The 13653-nt window shown below is 43.0% G+C and overlaps 1 pseudogene; it reads left to right on the plus strand.

Moving 5' to 3' along the window:
- The first annotated feature begins 2043 nt into the window (after nt 1–2043).
- The window catches only part of LOC127136408 (uncharacterized), a 51166-nt pseudogene continuing 39556 nt past the window's right edge, over nt 2044–13653 (plus strand).

Raw genomic sequence — 13653 nt, forward strand, 5'->3', positions numbered from 1 at the left:
GAAAGACTAGGCACTAAAGTTAGAAGATGCACTATGGGTGTATATAACAGCTTTCAAAATGCCCATAGGTATATCTCCTTATCAGTTGGTTTATGGTAAATCTTGTCACTTGCCACTAGAGTTGGAGCACAAAGCATTTTGGGCATCCAAATTCTTGAATTATGATTTGTCTAAAGCGGGTGAATTCTGAATCATTCAGCTCCACGAGTTAGAGGAGTTTCGAAATCAAGCTTATGAGAATGTCAAACTCTACAAAGAAAAGATAAAGAAATGGCATGATCAGAAGCTGCAAAGAAAGGAGTTTGTCGAGGGACAACTGGTGCTCTTGTTCAACTCTAGATTAAAGCTCTTTCCAGGAAAGTTGAAATCCAGGTGGTTGGGTCCGTTTGTGGTTCACAAAGTGTTTCCCCATGGAGCAATAGAACTCAAAAATCCAAATAATGGGGATACATTTAAGGTGAACGGACAAAGGTTGAAGCACTACTATAAGGGGCTGAAAAATGGTTTGATCGATAATGTTCGTCTCCAAGGATGAGGGAGACGATCATCGAGCCATGCGACGTTAAACGCAGCGCTTTGTGGGAGGCAACCAACACGGTGTTATTCTAATTATTTCAGTGTTTGGTGTGTTTCCAATTTTATTTGCAGGTTCGCAGGTAAATCGCGTAGCACGGAAGAAAAGGTTTGAGCTAAACTCATTTAGGACAGTTGGATACCAGAGAACGGTGAAACAGAGAAAAAATCAGCAAAATTTTGGAAAAAAACAGGGGCCTGACGCGGGTGCCCGTGTCATGTAAGAAGCCGAGGAAGAAGAATTTTACAGTAGGCTGACACGACCGCCCGTGTCAGCTCTACTAAGAGGAAGGTCAAAAAATAGTGGCCTGACACGGCCGCCCGTGTCAGGCCCAAAAGCCATAATTTTTCAAAATTTGGATTTTGTGATTTCATGGACCCCACCCGGATTTTCCACCACTTAAACTCATTCTACCCTAAATTAGCCAATAAAATCTGATTTTCTCACCTTCTCCCTCCCATTTTAAACAAATCTTTCTCCTTCCTCCATTGTTACTCAACTTTCTCCACAACCTCACCACCCTAAAGCTCTCAACTTTGCCACTCTACTCCATCCAAATCACCGACACCCTTCATAAAAGTTGCTCTACTGCCCATACTCTACAAGGCTACGGTAATCGTTTATCCGTTTTCCATATTTTTTTTTGGGTGATAAATTTTTTGTGCAGGAATCAATAATGCCGCCAAAGCGAATTTCCAAGGGGAAGCAAACAAAAGCGAAATCATCCCGCCCTCGGAAGCGGACCATCCATCATCCGAATTCACATGATATCATCTTTGATAACCCTGAGCATGAACGGAGGTACTCCTCTCACGTCAAACGGAAGATAACTCCGACAAGGTATCTATGCTCTGATACTTTATTTCAATTGGGTTTGTCGAAAGAATTGGATAGGATGTTCCATGTCCTTGGAATGCTTGAATTTGTGCATTGTGAAGCTCCAACCTATGAGTGCACCACTTTAGAATTCTTGAGCACCATTGAGTTCAAGTTGAAAAAAGGTAGGACAGGTACAATAATGTACTTTGGAGGAACGATGACTTTTAGGTTATACAATGTCGACCACGAGTTCACAGTGGAGCAGCTGGGTGAAATTCTCCGTCTACCCTTATATGGCTTCGGAGCAGTACCAGATAGTTTTGATACTAAGACTTTCTGGTTGGCCATTACGGGACGGTCAGATTATGTGGTTAAAGGGGCGAAAGCATCTGGCGTTCAGAACCTTTGTTTCAGGTATGCTCAAAAGGTGTTGGCTTTCACGCTTTTTGGTAGGGGTGATAGCACAAGTGTAGCTACCTAGAGGGAGCTCTTCTTTTTATTTGCCATGGTAAACCGGGTAGCTGTGAGCGTTGCAGCATTTGCAGCAAATTACCTGGGTCGAGTGGAGAGAGCAGCCCAAGGGGGAATTTCCATAGGGGGCATCATCACATAGATTTCCCACCATTTCGGATATGACCCTGCTGCACTTAATGAGACACCGGTGGCAGGTAAGCATAAACTGGACATGAACGCATTAATTTTGCAAGGTATGATATCATAAATTTCTGATTATTATGCTTTAATGAGTTCTGGTCAGTTTATTATGGCTCTTCTTGACCCTGCACGAATTAGCATTTCCAACACGGCCAATTGGCTATATGAGAGTGTCGTCCAAGATGAGATGGACGAGCACAATGCTGACACATTTGCTGCAGGTGACCCACAAGAGGAAGAAGTGCAGGAAGAGATGCAGGAACATGAGCAGTTTGTTGCTCCGCCAGTGGACACCACGCACCTAGGTGTCGGGTCGTCATATGTGACGTCGGACCAATGGTCGTGGATGCAAACAAAAATTGGTGATCTCCGAGCGGAGCAAACACGCCAAGGCCTAGAGCAAGTCCGTTAAGGGACTCTTATGGAGGAGATGCACGCGATGATGCAACAACTAATGTTGCAATTTCTGCCACCGTAGTGAACCTGTGTGAGTCCCTCTCTATCTTGGATTAAACATTGCGGACAATGTTTAGTTCAAGTGTGTGTATGTGGCGGGGGGGGGGGGGGTTGATTATTTGTTGTTTTTATTCTTAGTATTTTTCAGCATTTTATTATGTGTTTTTAAAATAATTAGTTGTGTGGTATTTTGTGTGTTACAGTAGAGGACACCCCCTCTACCTGCTCTTCTAGAAACTCCCGAAAGTTGATGCTACTGGCCCAAACAATCGGATGCCACTCTCTGTCACTAGACTTCTTAGGGATACTCTGTAACCAAAGCGAAGACGAAGCTACATCACTCTGAGAGGTATCTTGGAAGCCTACAAGCTATACCAAACATGGTGAGGACTATAAAAAGCCAAACACTTGTCATCATGAGAGCTTTCCAGGTATGTCTCTATCTCTCTGGGTTTGCATTACAGATGCTGGAATTTCAGAACACACTTGTACACACTGAGGCATTGTTTTTATTTTAACCCTGAGCCTTTCCAGCCAACCCGCCATTATTACCCTTCGTTCATCCAATTTGAGCCATATTTCCTTTTGTTTGTTATTTAACCGCTGTATATAACCATAAGCCCATACACTACCACACCTTAGATAAGTGTTGTTTACCCTGAATCTATGGAAATGCCTAAGTTTGGGGTTTCATAAAAAATTTGGGACACCGATGAAAAGTAGATAAGTGCAGAAAGATGAGAAAATTCAAAGAAAAAATAGAAAATGAAAAAAAAATATTATGAGAAGTATCATGAAGCACTTATCTAGAAGTATTAAGGTTGGTAAAAAGCGTTCTCAAAAGAGCAATAAAAAGAAAAAATATATATGAGCCAATGAATCGCAACAAGAACGGTGCCCAAAAGAAATACCCCCTGATTATTAGATTGAACAACAGTTACGAGGGTAACAACACGAACTCTGAGTCTGAACCCCTAGTATTTACCTTTTTGTTTTGATTCCCCACCATACACCTTAGCCCCTCTACAACCCAAAAAGCCCTCGAATAGTGTGTGTTGTGCGTTTCTTGTTATGAAGGTATCTGTGTTTCAAACCTAAGAGTTGACTTTGCATACTCTGTTTTTCTTGAGTGCAAACACTTTGATCCCGAGAGATTTGGTGAGAGTGTGAAAAGCTACAGGATAAAAGATGCATCAAGGTGAAAGTGTGGTTGAAGTCGGAAGTCGAGAAAGAGTAAAACAATGAATGAAAAGTGAATAGGAGATCACGAAAGATCACAGTAGCATTGTGGATGCAAAATTTGGGGGTGACCGTCCTGGTGTATCGAGCATCACTTGAGGACAAGCAATGAGATAAGTTTGGGGTTGTGATCAGTCTCCAATTCTACTTGTTTTTTGACACTCATCCGACACCTTTTCACGAAGTCGGTAACACATTAGTCTACTTATTTTATTGTTCTGTTTAGTAAATTAGATGTTTTGCATTGTTGTTTCCAGTTGTTGATTACATTTGGTTTGCATCATTATACTCCATTTTATGTCTCTTTATGGTAGTTCTATTGGTTTCAAGTGTAAGCAAGAGTACCAGAGGGATAGACAAGAAAACCGTACGTTCTGGGCCTGTCGGAAGAGAAAATTGGGTAACACAGTAGTCTTGACACGGCCACCCGTGTTGCCCAACACGGGCCGTGTTAGGAGAGGACACTTGGAAGAAGAAAACATGGAGATGACACAGGTTCCCATGAGAGCTGACACGGCCCATGTCGGCCTCCCTAGAGGGGCGTGTCAAGGCTTTTTCATCAGAAGCCTAACACGGCCTGTCATGTTGCCTGACACGGGTTAGGAGGAGAGCTTCTGAGTACCGCATGCCCTATGATTACCCGAGACCTACACCTATGGTTATGGCTGGGCCTTCAACCCTCCCTGACCAAGGAGTAGAGGAGTTGAGAGATGAAGACCGTCCGCGTGCTTGGGTCCGTGAGCGAGAGGAGATACTTCAGAAGCTTAGAGATAAGGATGCATTGATAGAGTTTCTGGAGCATCAGGTTATCGACGAGACTGATGATGTGGTTACTTCTCTTCTTCCTCAGTATTCCAGGTTTTGGAAGAGGAAGTACGATCAACTCGCCAAGGAGAAGGCGGATATGGAGGCAGCCTATGAAAGAGAAGTGAAGAGGCTCCGTGCAGCTTATCTTCAGGTCTCGAGAGCTTCGGACGATTGTTTCTAGGGTTCCATAGGATGTTCATTTTCCTTCTCTCTTGTGTTGTATTTGGTTACCAAGACTGTACTTCTTTGGGGTAAAAATATTTTCCAGATATTATTGATATGATTATTCCATATATGTCTAAATGATTAATATTTCCAATATTGCAAATAGAACTCTAAAAGTTCATCTGATAAAAAAACAAATCATATGCACAAGCATTGCATGCATCATGTGCATAAGCAGGTTTTGTTCCAGGGCTTCTTGTTCAGTGGTCTAACTCTGTGTTCTTCATTTATTTTGAAGACAAGCTGACGCACCGGTACTACACCAGAGCCAACTCATCAAAGCTAATGGATCACCTTGAGCAAGAGAACAGTGAATTGAAGGAGGAAGTGGCAAGATTGACTGCCCTGATGGAGTCATTCTTGGCCGCCCAAAGCCAGTCTTCTCCAACGCCTTCAACTCCTCCCCAGAGGACAGTCATTTCTGAGATTGCCTCTTCTACCGTGTCTGCTGCCAGTGCTCACTTCGCGCCTACTGCCATGCCAGCCGGGTTCCCCTGGGGGATGCCTCCCAACTTTTTTCCAGAGGGTCTCGCCCCTACTTTTGCTTCTTTGCCGACATCTAGCCCGGTCCTTGCTGTGCCACCTCCAGTCGTGCATACTTTGCCGAGAGTAGATGACACCATTTACCACTCTGAGCCATCTGAGGGCTCAGGCGTGTATGAGAAAATGGATGCTATGAATGATCAATTCCTTGAGCTGCACAAGGAACTCAAAACTCTCAGAGGGAAGGACCTCTTTGGCAAATCTGCTGCTGAGCTCTGCCTTGTACCTAATGTCAAGATTCCTGTCAAATTCAAAGTGCCTGACATTGAAAAGTACAAAGGAAACACTTGTCCGCTCAGCCATCTTGTGATGTATGCACGCAAGATGTCGACTCAGACCGATAATGATCAACTCCTGATCCATTATTTCCAGGATAGCCTGTCCGGTGCCACATTGAGATGGTACATGGGTTTGGACAGCGCAAACTTCCGCTCCTTCAACGACCTTGGCGAAGCCTTCGTCAAGCAATACAAATACAACGTTGATATGGCTCCCAATAGGGACCAACTGAGGGCCATGTCCCAGAAGGATAAGTAAACTTTTAAGGAGTACGCCCAGAGGTGGCGAGAATTGGCTGCACAGATTGTGCCTCCGCTAGAAGAGAAGGAAATGACCAAGATCTTTCTGAAGACCTTGAGTTCATTCTATTATGAGCGGATGATTGCTAGCGCTCCTTTTGACTTCCCCGAGATAGTGAACATGGGGATGCATTTAGAAGAAGGAGTCAGGGAAGGGCGCCTGACCAGAGAAGAAGGCTCTTCTGCCAAACGGTATGGGGCATTTGTGAAGAAGAAAGATGGCGAGGCACATGTTGTGACCTCCCATATTAAATCTAGAAGACCCTCTGTGAAGAGGAAGACTATGCGTCCTTCCAGTAACCAACACCAGGTGGCTCATATAGCACCTATTTTCAGAGAAAATCAGCAATATCAGCATCATAATCAGAACCAGCAACAGCAACATCAACAATATCAACAACAACAGCACCACCCTCAACAGCAGGCCTACCAGACTCGAAATAACAATCAAACCAGCACAAGCTATGATAGGAAGAGGGTCAGTTTTGATCATATTCCCATGACTTACGCATAGCTATATCCTTCTTTAATTGAAAGGAAGCTGATCACTCCATGTGACCCACTTACTATACCTACCAACCCTCAGTGGTGGTATAAGCCTGAGCTTCACTGTGTTTATCATTCCAGTGCTCCCGGACATGAGAACTGCTACCTATTGAAGACCAAGGTTCAAGACCTTGTTAGAAGCGGAATATTGTTTTTCGAGGACGTAGGTCCTAATGTCAAGAAGAACCCATTGCCCGAGCATGGGAAATCTGTTGTTAATATGGTTCAGGGTTGCCCTGGTAAATATAAGGTCCGATATGTCGGCCATATCAGACAATCTTTGGTCGAGATGCATAGACTGTTGTATGGATACAGTCACTACGAGCATGACCATGACAATTGTCGTGTTTGCACTGTCAATGAGAGAGGATGTCGTCAAGTCAGAAAAGACATCCAAGAAATGCTAGATCAGGGTGTATTAGAGATACTTCAGAATCGTGATGAGGATGATGAAGTTAATGTGATATCACATGTATTCAAGATACCTGAGCCTGTTGTCGTTAGATACGATGGCAGCAAGCAGAAGGCTTCTCCTACTCTCATAATTAAGCCAGTCGGCCCTGTGCCATACTCTTCCGACAAAGCTGTTCCCTATCGTTACAATATTGTTGCATTAGAAGATGGGAAGGAGGTGCCCCTGCCCTCCACTTCTATTGTGAATATTGTTGACGTCAGTGGTTTGACCCGTAGTGGTCGTGTTTTCTCGGCGCTGCCGAAACCCCAGACTGACACCAGAAGAGTTGATACTGCTGATAGTGTTACTCGTCCTTTGGGGAATTCTTCAGTTTCTCCGAATCCGACACTTGCTGTTAATAGACCTGCCGATGCTGCTAGAACTCCTGTCCCTGCTGGCCAAAATGGCATGATTAAAGAGGACTGTGATGAGATGTTGAGGCTCATCAAGAGGAGTGAGTACAATGTTGTAGATCAGCTTCTACAAACACCTTCAAAGATATCTGTGTTGTCTTTGTTGATGAATTCTGATCCACACCGAGAAGCTTTGCAGAAGGTGTTGGACGTGGCGTACGTAGATCATGATGTCACCATAGAACAATTTGATAGCATTGTTGCAAACATTACTGCTTGTAACAACTTGAGCTTCTGTGATGCTGATCTCCCCGAGGAGGGAAAGAACCACAATTTGGAACTTCACATCTCCATGAACTACAAGGATGATACCTTGTCTAATATGCTGGTAGACACAGGATCATCTCTGAATGTGTTGCCAAAATCCACTCTAGCCAAACTTTCATACCAGGGGCCTCCCATGAGGCAGAGTGGAGTGGTCGTGAAAGCTTTTGATGGATCCCGCAAGACTGTGATTGGAGAGGTTGAGCTCCCAATCAAGATAGGACCTAGTGATTTCCAGATCACTTTTCAGGTCATGGATATCCACCCATCATATAGTTGTTTGTTGGGAAGACCATGGATTCACGAGGCAGGCGCCGTGACATCCACCCTACACCAAAAGTTGAAGTTCGTTAAGAACAAAAGGTTGGTGGTGGTAGGGGGAGAGAGGGCTCTCTTGGTAAGCCATATGTCTTCCTTTTCTTATATTGATGCTGAGGACGAGGTTGGGACGCCGTTCCAAGCTTTGTCTATTGCTGATCCTTCTGAGAAAGGAACTTCTTCATTTGCGTCCTACAATAATACGAAGTTGGCCATTGAGCATGGCACAACTACTGGTTTAGGAAAAATGATTAAGCTGGAAGACAATAAATCTCGGGCTGGCATAGGGTATTCTTCAGGAACTTTCAACAAGCATGGGATGTTTCAGAGTGGTGGTTTCATTCACGCGGTTGAAGACCAGGAAGCTGTTGCTGTTGTAGAAGAGGATGTAGAGGAAGATTCTAGCAACTTTGTCATCCCTTGAGGGGTCTGCAATAATTGGGTCGCTGTTGATGTTCCAATAGTTGTCCATAAGTCCACGTAAATGTTCATTTTTGTTTAAAAACCCTTCTCCCATGCCAAAAGGAGAAGTGATGACATTGTTGGCCCATAAATACAATGATATTCATTCAATAAATTCATGTTAAATGTTTGTTTTTCCAAATTATTTTCACTTTTTTCTTTTTGCATGAAATTGGTGATCACATAAAACCCTAAAAAAGAGAATAAAATTAATCTTTTCATCTGCATAATGATTATGCAAAATCTCTTTTATATCCAAAATCATTATGCAAGTTGATCAAACCCATTGAACATAATGATCCAACACCATCTCCCAACTTTAAGTTCCCTGTATTTGAGGTCGAAGAAGATGATGTTGAAGAGATTCCTGATGAGATCACCCGTCTACTTGAGCACGAAGAGAAGGTCATTCAGCCACATCTTGAGAATCTGGAAACAGTTAACTTGGGGTCTGAAGATTATGTTCGTGAGGTAAAGATTGGGGCACTCCTTGAAGAATCTGTGAAGAAGGGGTTGATTGAGTTACTACGAGAATATGTCGACGTCTTTTCCTGGTCATTTGAAGACATGCCTGGTCTGGATACTGATATCGTGCAACATTTCCTGCCTTTGAAGCCTGAGTGTGTGCCTGTGAAGCAGAAGCTCAGAAGAACTCATCCTGATATGGCAATGAAGATCAAAGAAGAAGTTCAGAAGCAAATTGATGCGGGGTTTCTGGTGACTTCTACATATCCTCAATGGGTGGCCAATATTGTGCCCGTGCCTAAGAAAGATGGAAAAGTCCGAATGTGTGTGGACTATAGAGACTTGAATAAAGCTAGTCCGAAAGATGATTTTCCTTTACCACATATTGATATGTTGGTAGATAATACAGCTAAATTTAATGTTTTCTCATTTATGGACGGATTTTCCGATTATAATCAGATTAAAATGGCACCCGAGGATATGGAGAAGACAACATTCATCACACCTTGGGGAACATTCTGTTATCGAGTGATACCCTTCAGTTTGAAGAACGCCGGAGCCACGTATCAACGCGCTATGACTACCTTGTTTCATGATATGATGCACAAGGAGATCGAGGTATATGTTGATGATATGATTGCGAAGTCAAGAACGGAAGTTAAACATGTAGAGCACTTGTTGAAGCTTTTTCAGCGTTTGAGGAAGTATAAACTTCATCTGAATCCAAACAAGTGTACATTTGGAGTCCGTTCCGGCAAGTTATTGGGATTTATTGTCAGCGAAAGAGGTATTGAAGTTGATCCTGCCAAGGTCAAAGCAATACAAGAGATGCCTACGCCCAAAACTGAGAAGCAAGTCCGAGGTTTTCTTGGCCGCTTGAATTATATTTCCAGATTTATATCTCACATGACTGCCACATGTGCGCCAATATTCAAGCTCCTCCAGAAAGATCAGCGTCATGATTGGACCGAGGATTGCCAGAAGGCCTTTGATAGTATCAAAGAGTATCTGTCCGAGCCTCCGATTCTGTCTCTGCTTGTGGAAGGGAGACCCTTGATTATGTATCTGACTGTTCTTGAAGACTCTATGGGTTGTGTATTAGGTCAGCAAGATGAATCAGGGAAGAAAGAGTATGCTATCTACTATCTGAGTAAGAAGTTCACTGATTGTGAGTCTCGGTACTCAACGCTTGAGAAGACATGTTGTGCTTTGGCTTGGGCTGCTAAGCGCTTACGCCACTATATGTTGAATCATACGACTTGGTTGATATCCAAGAAGGATCCGATCAAGTATATCTTTGAGAAGCCTACTTTAACTAGGAGGATTGCCCGTTGGCAGATGTTGTTGTCTGAGTATGATATTGAGTATCGGGCTCAGAAAGCTATTAAAGGTAGTATCTTGGCCGACCACTTGGCACATCAATCAATTGAGGATTATCAGTCAGTTCAGTATGACTTCCCTGATGAGGAGATTCTGTATTTGAAAATGAAAGATTACGATGAGCCTACGCTCGATGAAGGGCCAGAGCCTGGTTCCCGATGGAGCATGGTGTTTGATGGCGCTGTAAATCAGTATGGAAATGGTATTGGGGCAGTGATTATTACTCCTTAGGGCACACATTTTCCTTTTACAGCAAGGCTAACTTTCAAATGCACGAATAATATTGCGGAGTATGAGGCCTGTATTATGGGATTAGAATAATGTATTGATCTTAGGATCAAGCATCTTGACGTTTATGGCGATTCGGCCCTTGTTGTTAATCAGATTAAGGGTGAATGAGAGACGAATCATCCTGGCCTCATCCCATACAAAGATTATGCGAGGAGGATTTCAACATTCTTTACTGAGGTTGACTTCCATCATATTCCTCGAGATGAGAATCGGATGGCAGATGCACTTGCTACGCTTGCTTCTATGATTGTGGTGAAATTCTGGAATGAAGTCCCCAATATCATTGTGATGCGCTTGGATAGACCAGCTCATGTATTTGCAGTCGAAGAAGTGAAAGATGATAAGCCATGGTATTATGATATCAAGTGTTTTCTTCAGAGTCAGATTTACCCGCCTAGGGCATCTGTTAAAGATAAGAAGACTTTGAGAAGATTATTTGGCAGTTTCTACCTCAATGGCGATGTGCTTTATAAGAGAAATTTTGACATGCTTCTGCTCAGATGCGTGGATATACACGAAGCAGACCTGTTGATGACTGAAGTCAATGAGGGTTCATTTGGTACTCATTCCAATGGACATGCCATGGCAAAGAAGATGTTGAGAGCAGGCTACTATTGGCTGACAATGGAGTATGACTGCTGCAAATATGTGAAGAAATGCCATAAGTGTCAGATTTATGCGGATAAGATTCATATTCCCCCGACACTTCTGAATGTTATTTCCTCCTCATGGCCTTTCTCTATGTGGGGAATTGACATGATTGGCATGATAGAGCCAAAGGCGTCCAACGGTCACAGGTTTATTCTCGTAGCAATTGATAACTTCACCAAGTGGGTTGAAGCGGCGTCATATGCAAACGTGACCAGGAAGGTGGTTGTGAAGTTTATCAAGAATCAACTCATATGCCGTTATGGTGTGCCAGATAAGATCATCACTGATAATGGATCTAACTTGAACAACAAAATGAAGAAAGAGTTGTGTAGCGAGTTCAAGATTGCACATCATAATTCTTCTCCTTATAGACCCAAGATGAATGGGGCTGTTGAAGCTGCTAATAAGAATATCAAGAAGATTATCCAGAAGATGGTTGTTACGTATAAAGATTGGCATGAGATGCTGCCTTTTGATTTGCATGGTTATCGTACATTTGTCCGCACTTCAACAGGGGCAACCCCTTTCTCCCTTGTATATGGCATGGAGGTTGTGCTCCCTGTGGAGGTTGAGATCCCATCAATGAGAGTCTTGATGGAAGCCAAGTTGACTGAGGCTGAATGGGTTCAGAGTCGTTATGATCAACTGAAATTAATTGAAGAGAAGAGATTAACTGCCATGTGTCATGGCCAGTTGTATCAACAAAGGATGAAGAAAGCCTTTGGTAAGAAGGTCAAGCCTCGTGTGTTCCGAGAAGGTGACCTTGTGCTCAAGAAAGTTTTGTCTTTCGCGCCCGATTCTAGGGGCAAGTGGACTCCAAACTATGAAGGTCCATATGTTGTTAAGAGAGCCTTTTCAGGCGGTACTTTGATACTTACAACTATGGATGGGGAGGATTTCACTCGTCCTGTGAATTCAGATGCAGTCAAGAAATACTTCGCCTAGAATAAAAACAGAATAGCTTGCTAAGTTGAAAACACGAAAGGACGGCTTATGCAAAAATGAGCGTCTCGGTGGATTGAAAACCCGAAAGGGCGGTCCAGGCAAAAGTTAGAGACATAAAAAAAATGAATATATATATCCCGCCAGATTGAGTACCTCACCTTGGGGCAATCTAGGCAAAAATTAGGGATTTGGCAAGTAACTGCATCCTGACAAGACTTTGTTCTACAGCTGTCTTCTGTCAGAGATTCTCGCTCAGTCATCGTCAACTGAAGCTTCAAATACATTGGATTCAGAGTTGGTGGAGAAATGGTCATTATGTTCAATGTAGTCCTTTTCCGATATATATCACCAATTTCAAATTTGTAAAGATCCATATAGTCTTGCCATTTACAGACTACCATTCCATCAAATAAATTTGAGCCTTTATCCAATTCTTTGCACTCTTATTTGTTTCTGTTTAACAAATGTTTACATGTTTTAATTGATAAATATCATTGTTTTAAATAAATAAAGTTTTTATAAACTGTTTTTAAACAAAGTGAACATTTACAATGACAAAAAAGGATAATTGGGACATCTTCAGTGCTCTCCCAAGGATAGTATGATCTCCAAAAGGGTAAGACATTTGTTCATTATTCCTAGCATACTTGTATCCTCTTCATTATCTTTCAGGTTGTCTCTTCCGCGAGCGCAGAAGAGGGTTAAGCATCACCAAATTTCCCAAAGAGTCTGGAGCTTTGGTCCTGATTTGTTTGGAGAAGTATATCTCTAACTCCATCAAATCCCCTAAGAGAGTCCGGAGTTTGGCCTCGGTCTTCTAACTCCCCAGTTGAGTCTGGATCTAGCATTTGTGTTATCAATGATATGGTTGTCATCCCTTGTGTGGATTGACCTAAAATCCCTTCTAGATTGATAAATTGATATGCTATCTTTTCGAGGAAGTTGGTATTCCCTTATTCATATTGGAATTCTCCCGCAGAGTGAGCAAGAAATCCCAGCATGAATGGAATTCTCAGCAAAGTTGGTTTGTAGCTTATCCTCAGCAGATTTGCATACTGTGATCTCCAGCAGGTTTGCTTCCCATCCATCCTCAGCAGGGTCGTTCACTTTAGACTTCCCCAATTTGGTCGCCAGCAGGTTATCTCCAGTTGATCGCCTTCAGGTTATCCTCGGTTTGATCACCAACAGTCTTCCCCAGGAGAGTTGCCTGATCGGAGCCTTATTGTTGATGCTTCCTCCTTCTCGGATGGTTTTCCCTCCTAGCAGAGCGGGCGATGAAAATGTTTATTTTCTGTCCCCAGTGGAGCGTTGTTTCACCTCGGCAGAGTTCATTTCTCCAGCGTTATGAGGATTTGTGTTGAAACTTCTGTTTGGTGGTAGTTCCCCACATAGTCTCCTATCTTGTCTCGGTAGATCCCTTAGTAGAGTGTCTTCTACGAAGGAATCTCATCCGTATAGTTCCCCTAGCTGAGGCTTTGTCTGATCCTGTTTTTGGCGTTGGAACTTCTGAGGAAGATTTTTCTTTCCTTCCCCAGCGGAGTAACTGGTTCTCCTTCTCCGCAGCAGAAA

The sequence above is a fragment of the Lathyrus oleraceus genome, chromosome 4, assembly GCF_024323335.1.
Source record: "Lathyrus oleraceus cultivar Zhongwan6 chromosome 4, CAAS_Psat_ZW6_1.0, whole genome shotgun sequence".
In the NCBI taxonomy this organism is placed as follows: Eukaryota; Viridiplantae; Streptophyta; class Magnoliopsida; order Fabales; family Fabaceae; genus Lathyrus; species Lathyrus oleraceus.